Genomic DNA, 7,855 nt, shown 5'->3' with positions numbered 1-7,855 from the left:
ATTTTCTTTGAAATTTATAATTCAATTTACTATTTTAATTTTAATAATTTTTAATTATAACAATTTTTAATAATAATAACAATAATTAATAATAATAATTATTTTTATTTTTATTTATTAATGTAGTATTATTATTATTATTATTAATTATAAATGTATTATTTAATATAATTACTTATTAATTTAATTATTTATTAAAATATTAACAATTACATAAAACTGAAAATAAATTAAATTTTTTTAAAAAAATTCTTTGGGAGGTCGCATCCCCAGCCAAAGACCTCCTACTAAAGAAAAAAAAATGTTCGTTTAGCTGGTCACACCCCCAGATCACGACCTCCAAATAGTCCAAAAAATAAAACATTTTAGTATATAAATTACAAAAGTAAATATTTTGGTTCAAAAAGTTTGAAAAAGGAGATATATCAGTAAAAAAAAATCAGAAAATGTACTGTTAATAAATATCATTTATATTTTATTTTCTACCAAAAAGTACTTCGATTCCGTTTGACAGAGTGTTGATGTACGTGATATGTGGCGCCACGTCAGGGAACTTATCCTATCTAATCTTTCATAGTTCCTGAAAAGGACTGCTAGTTACCAGTTGACTCTTTCCTTATTTTTTCTTTTCTTTTTACCAACTTTTCATTATTTCTCTGGTTAAAAGAAATTTCACGTGTCTTTTTTATTTTAGGTCAAATTATATTTTGGTATTTTATTTATTTATAACAGTTTAGTCTTACACTTTTTTATTTTAAATAAATCTTTTATATTTTGAAATTTTTTTAACTTAACTTTTTGAAATTTTTATTTAAATATCTTTTTTTTTATTTTAAATTATATACCAAACTGTTACACCTTAAAAAAAAATACTAAAATGTTCTACTTTTGAAAATCAATTAATGATTGCATCTCCAAATAGCGAGAAAATTTTTAACAACTTGATAAAAGGTCGCATCTTCAAGGTGCGATCATGTAGGGGGCCTAATTTTAATTTTATTTTTTTTATTCATTTTTGCAATTAGAAAATTGTTTTTTAATAAAATAAAAATGATAAAAATATTTTAAAAACAAAATATTATTAATAAATTAAAATAAAATACATTAAATTGAAGAAAAAAATGTGGTTGACTAGATGTGCCTAAACAAATAAGTGTTATATTATGTTAACAACTCTCATCTATTTTGTAGATTAATTTATATTATTTTAATAATTGTCTTCTATTTTGTAGATAAATTAACAACTTAATTATATTTTATTAACGACTTCTTAATATTTTTTTCTCGAGATCAAATAAATAAAAATCAATAAACATCTAATAATAAAGTAAATTATATTAATAAAATAAAATTAATTAAACTGAACAAACAAAATACATTAAATTAAAGAGAGAAAAATATCACAAATTGAAAAAAAAAACTTCAAATTTTTATATTAATATTAATATAATTTACTATTTTTAATTATAATTATTTTTATTAATTTTTATTTATTAGATCCGGAGAAAAAATAGGAGGAAGTTGTTAACAAACTAAAATTAAATGGCTTATTTATCTAGAAAATAGGAAAAAATTATTATAATAATATAAATTTATCTATAAAATTAAATTGAAAAAAAAGATACATCAAATTTAAATGAATGATGTTGCTGTTTGCAAAGTAGGATCAAGCATATATTGTTTTTCAAGTTGATGTATTTTTTTTTCTTCTATTTAATGTATTTTATTGCATGTTATTACTATAATTTACTATTTTTAATTATAATTATATTTATTTTTATTAATTTTTATTTATTAGATTCGGAGAAAAAAAATAAGAGGGAGAAAGTTGTTAACAAAATAAAATTAAATAACTAATTTATTTGCAAAATAAGAGAGAGATGTTATAATAATATAAATTTATCTACAAAACATGATGAAGTTGTTAAAATAATATAACAAGTTGTTTATTTTGATGCATCTATTTAATATCATTTTTTTCTTCAATTCAATGCATTTTATTTATAGTATTTTGTTTTTTTAAAAATATTTTATTTTATTAACGCGAACTCCTAATGCCACACATAAAAAATAAAAAAAATAAAAAAAAAAAAAAATTCTTCCCATGATCGCAGACCAGGGAAGCGATCTCTAGAAATAAGATGTAGCAGTTTGGTACAAAGTTAAAAAATAAAAAAGATATTTAAATAAAAATTTCTAACTATTTTTTTAGTTTTAGTTTTTAAAAAATTATGTGTGCGCTAAGTGATGTGTCAATAACATCTTTAATGACCAATTAATGTGGTCCCTCAAATTTGACTTATTTGTAACAGTTTTGACCCTCAAATAGAATGCATTGTCGTATTTTGGTCCTTCAACCTAGCAACAACCCAACAACATCCAAAAATGTCCAAAACCTATAAACACAAAAATTCAAAATCCATAAATGCACAAAACCCTAAAAACTCACCTTTGGTAATCGTTCATACAATATCTTTTATTGTACAATAACAATTTAGTAACGAATTATTCAACCACTCGAAATGAACATAGACTTGTCATGACTTCTTAAATTCGAAAAACTTGTCAGATTCAAAATATTACACTGCAAAAATTTAATTGATTTTGTTTTTAGGTTTTATGATTTGGGAAAAACTAAAAACAAGGTTTTAAAGAGGGGGAGATGATGAAGTCTAGATGTATGATCAATTTTATGTTGGAAACCAAGTTTTTTTGGGTGCCAAATTGGACATTTGTTTTTACACATCTTCAGTTTTATAATAGAGAACGACTTAATGATTAAATTGTAAGTTTTTCAAAATACAAATGACTTATTTAAAAAAAAATGATAAATAATAAAACTGTGCCCTAGTTCCTAATATGCACAAATGATCAATCTATATTATGCACAAATGTTCCATCTATATTTTTTTTTTTTACAAATGCTAAAGTGTGCCCTAGTTCCTAAGGCACGTTCATTGAACAAAATATAGTCTTAACATGTGTTTGGTTATGCATTAGTTAGAATTTATTTGATATATAGTTGATTTTGATCATTGAACAAAATATAGAAAGATTGTCTTAACATGTGTTTGGTTATATGCTAGTTACAATTAATTTTTGTACAATTAATATTGATATAATTGATTTTGATTAAATGAGTTGAATATATTTTAATTAATGTTTAATTATATTTATATAAAAGTGATTCTAATCAATTCATAATGTTTAGATAGTTTTAATAAAAATTGATTTTTGATGAATAACTACCAAAATTGATTTTTGATGAATAACTACCAAAATTGATTTTAATTGGATTTAAAAATATATATTTCATTTCTACTATAAATAGTTATTTAAACTTATGTTGCATTATTAAATTTGATATATTTAATGTGTAGATTTATGCAGACTAGCTAGAATGAGACGGTCAACCCACATACCCAACTGGACCAATGACCTAGTTTTGTTAATTTAATAATTATTAATTAATTTTTTAATAGAGTCATAACAATGTCGGTGTACTAATTTGATTATCGGATATCTATATCTATCTATCTATACTATATTATATATAATTGCAATGATTTAACATTCATCATACTACACAAATATTTTATTAACAATTCTCTACAGAACGCCATGTGGACCTAGTACGTTTTTTTAAAACATTTAATATTATTTGTGAGTATAATTAGTAATGGTTAAATTATATTGTAGGTAAGAGTTGAACAATTGATTTCTTCATTACTATATGATAATCTATATTTTATAGAATTTTAATAGAATATTTATCTTTTATTATATTTTATTTGATAATTTTAATTCTAACTTATCTTTGTCTATTTCTTACTTTTGTAAAATTAATTATAAATGGAAAACTACTCCAAATTGATGAAAACTTTTTATTTTTAGAAGTAAAAATATACAAGATTCAAGTCTAATATTTGTGTAATGTTTAATTAAAATTAATATATAATATAAATTACTATATATTTGGAGTTAGTTGGCCGAGTGTATAAAAGATTAAGTAATTGGCCATAAAAATAGAATCAAAAGCTTTGTTTGCTATTACCAAGCGTGCTCAAAGAGATAAGGTCATCATAATAATAGGAAAAACTAGCTTCACATGAATCACATCACATTGATATATATGGCATGCTAAAGAATTAGTAAAGAAGAGTCGTGCGGGAGAATTTGAGAGATTTACACAAAATAAAATTTACACTTAAGGAGAATTTGAGAGATTAACACAATAGAAAATTTACACTTAAGAGATTTTGAAGTGTTTGAAGTTAGAGTAAAGTGTCACAGATTTAATAACAATAATTCATATTATTTTAGAGTTTTATTTCTTATCTCATAATTTAATAAACATTTATACTATTAATTTTATTTACTATCATTGAGTAATTAAACTTTTTTAAAGAATTTTTTATAGTTCTTGCGATTGAGATAATTTTTTATTATGTCATATATTAATTTTAGTTTTATTTTCAATTCTTATTGTTTATTTCAATTAAATTAACTTATTATTTTATTTACATGTTTTGAATGATTAACAATACTTTTTATTCGTTTAAATAATATAAATTTTAATAGTTTGATAATTGTAAAATTAATTTGTGTGGATTTATTATACTACTATTTGATAAACACGTATATTTATAGATTTTGAGCAACACTCCGTCCGTCTTTCTCAACCACTAAACCAACTTTATATCTCTCATAGATCTAATACATGATTAGTATTTCTACCATTTAATGTGTTCTATATTAAATAAAAAATTTGAAATACAAATAAATGACATTGAATAAAAAATAAGAAAAATATATGTTGGGTACAAATATCTTAAATTTTCGAAAAAGTATGTCACCATAAAATATATATGAAATGGATGTATTAAATGAATTTAAATAGTGACTTATTATTTAAATAATTAATTATCCTTATTTCCTTTAATTTTTTTGTCTTGGTATGATATTTGATTTAGTTCAGATCCATATAGTAGCTTTGATTCATTATATATTTCAATTAATAATTTTGGTGTCGTCAATGTTACATATCTGAATGTATAGTTATTTCGATCACTTGAATTTTGTGATATTTGTATTTATTTTATCTTTTTTTTTTGCTATGTTGTCGTATAACACTATTAATTTGAGTGATCTGAATTTGTTCGTATATTATCATTTTTGTTTTTAACAAATTAAAATTTATATCAGATCGATATATTTTACAATTTAAATCAATAAATGTCGTTCTTTTTAATAAAAAAGAAAATCAATCTTCTTACTTCCATACTTTTTTTTTTAATTTTAGGTTTTTTTCTATTTTGTTTCTTCATTTTTTATGATGTTGTAGACAGTATATTGAGCCCTCTCATTTCTTACTTTTATCAATACTTTTAAATAATATAAATTAACAAAAAATAAAAAAAATAAATATTGATTTAAAAAATCAATTGGCACTATTAAATAAAAAAATCAATTTTTTTGATAAAATCACAATTTTCAATCCCCCAGTTTTTTTCTTCCCTATTTCTTAAATCTTAGCTTAAAAATTAAATTTAATAAAAATATAAAAATAAAAAAAATATTGATTTAAAAAATCAATTGGCACTATTAAATTAAAAAAAAAATCAATTTTTTTTGATAAAATCACAATTTTCAATCCCCCGGTTTTTTTCTTCTCTATTTCTTAAATCTTAGCTTAAAAATTAAATTTAATATTACTTATTCGATTGGGTTAGTCTTCCATTCTTCTTTTTTCTTTAATAAAATATTTAATTATTAATATATTAAAAAATAATTAATTGAATACATTGAATATATCATCTATAAAATATTATAAAATAAATACAAAATAAGTTATTTATCTTATTTACGTGTAATACTTAAATCTTTTATTATTTATTTTTTTATTTGGTCATTTTTTTTTAAATGTTTTCTAAACTTATTATTGATTATTTAAAATATTTACAAGGTTATTCTTTAACTTTTCTTCCTCTCTTTTATGTTTTATATCTTTAAATTTGTTTAAAAAAAAACGTTGAGTGACACATGATTTAGTTAACAATAATATCACTAGAACACAAAATTAAATACAAATATTATATAAAATACAGATAAATCACATTTTATATTTATATTTCAATGTGTTCCATTTTATGTTTCAATGACTTCACTCTTTAGCTAAGCAGGCCCACTTGTATCCTAATTGTGTTTGTTGAAAGAAATTTCTCCAAACTTGGATTCTCTTGTTCATTTGGGTGACTCCCATCCCATCCTGTTTCTTCATAATTAATGAGGCATTGTTGAAAACAAAACGTTAAGCGTAAAGTTCAGAAAGCATTATTTTTTTCAATAAAAAACAAAAAAAAAAAAATCCAAATTGATTGTTAGGATTTTGAAACGTAAAAAAAATATCAATATTTATTATTTTCATCATCTTTTTACTCGTTTTTTTTTTTTTATTTTTATCATTTTTTATTAATATTAAAATAAAATTATTAATAATAATTTTATATGGATTTTGTCGAACATTCTTTTTATGACACATCAAAATTTTTTAAAAATAATTTTGTAAATATATTAAAAAGTAAAAGATTTAAATGAGAGAAATAAAAATAAAAGACAATTTTATAAATATTTTAAAGGATAAGTAATGAAGAAAAAAAAGACATAAATATTACACGTAAATAAAATAAAAAATCTGTAATCTAATTTTGTCAATATAATAACATGACTAGTATTAGTATATTTTTAAAAACCTTTTCATTTCTATAAAATAGTCTATATATTGAAACAAAATTTCAATAAGGAGAGAGAGAAATCAGATAAAATTGGGGATAATATCTGCCATCATACTTCTTCCCATCAACCCATAACCTTAACCTTAAACATACTCGATCACTAACAACAAGCGACAGCTGACGATAATCAACCCACCACCACGCCACGGAAAAAGGGTATTTCCCTCATTCATAAGTTTGCTGTTGTATATTATTGAAAATTGAATTTTTGTTTTTGATGTGTATGAATAGAGTTTTGGTTGAGATTTTTGATGTGTAATTGGATTAGTTTTGTACTAAATCTGTTTCTGCTTCTGTATTTTGAATCTATGTTTATCCTGCTAGGCTGATACGCTGTACACATTTCACGCACGCCAACTGTTTGTTAGTTTGTATTCCATCCCATTCTAGTGACTATGGATTGATTTAATAATATATTTGTGTGGTGGATGACCCTTTTTTAGTTTCTCTATTTTCAGTATTTATTTCTTTTAATTATAATAATTCTATTTTAATGATGGACATAATTAAAAGGTGATAAATATCATTTATTTTAAGTTATAGTAGTTTTTTTTGGTTTATGCTATTTAGTTTTAAACATGAATTTTATTTCTTCATTTATTAAATTTTAGAAAAAATAGTTTAAAAGAGGGTTACATTTATAATTAGTATTAAAATCTTTTTTTATTTTTTTATTTAATAGATTAAGTTACAAGTCTATATATTTTTCTTTTCACTATTTTATTTCAAAAAAAGAATCGTTTAAACTTATTTAATATGTAGTATCAATTTTATTTTATTTTTCTAAAAAAAAAGTTATAAAATTAAAATTAAAAAAAACAAACAAATATTTCATTAAAAATTAACTAGATGTGACATCTTTTTAATCTTTGAGTTATTAGAACACAAATTGTGACAATTTGATGGTTCTAAATCTCATATTCACAAATAAATTAAAAATGACATTTTAATCCCTGATTTGCACAATACAAATTATATATTTTAATAACTTTAAAATTTATTTTTATAAATGAATAGATTAAAAATCAACTTTTTTTAAAATTTAATTAGATGTGTTTTTT

The sequence above is a fragment of the Cicer arietinum genome, chromosome 6 (genome assembly GCF_000331145.2).
Source record: "Cicer arietinum cultivar CDC Frontier isolate Library 1 chromosome 6, Cicar.CDCFrontier_v2.0, whole genome shotgun sequence".
In the NCBI taxonomy this organism is placed as follows: Eukaryota; Viridiplantae; Streptophyta; class Magnoliopsida; order Fabales; family Fabaceae; genus Cicer; species Cicer arietinum.
The sequence above is the reverse complement of the archived record's forward strand: the minus strand, read 5'-3'. Positions refer to the sequence as shown.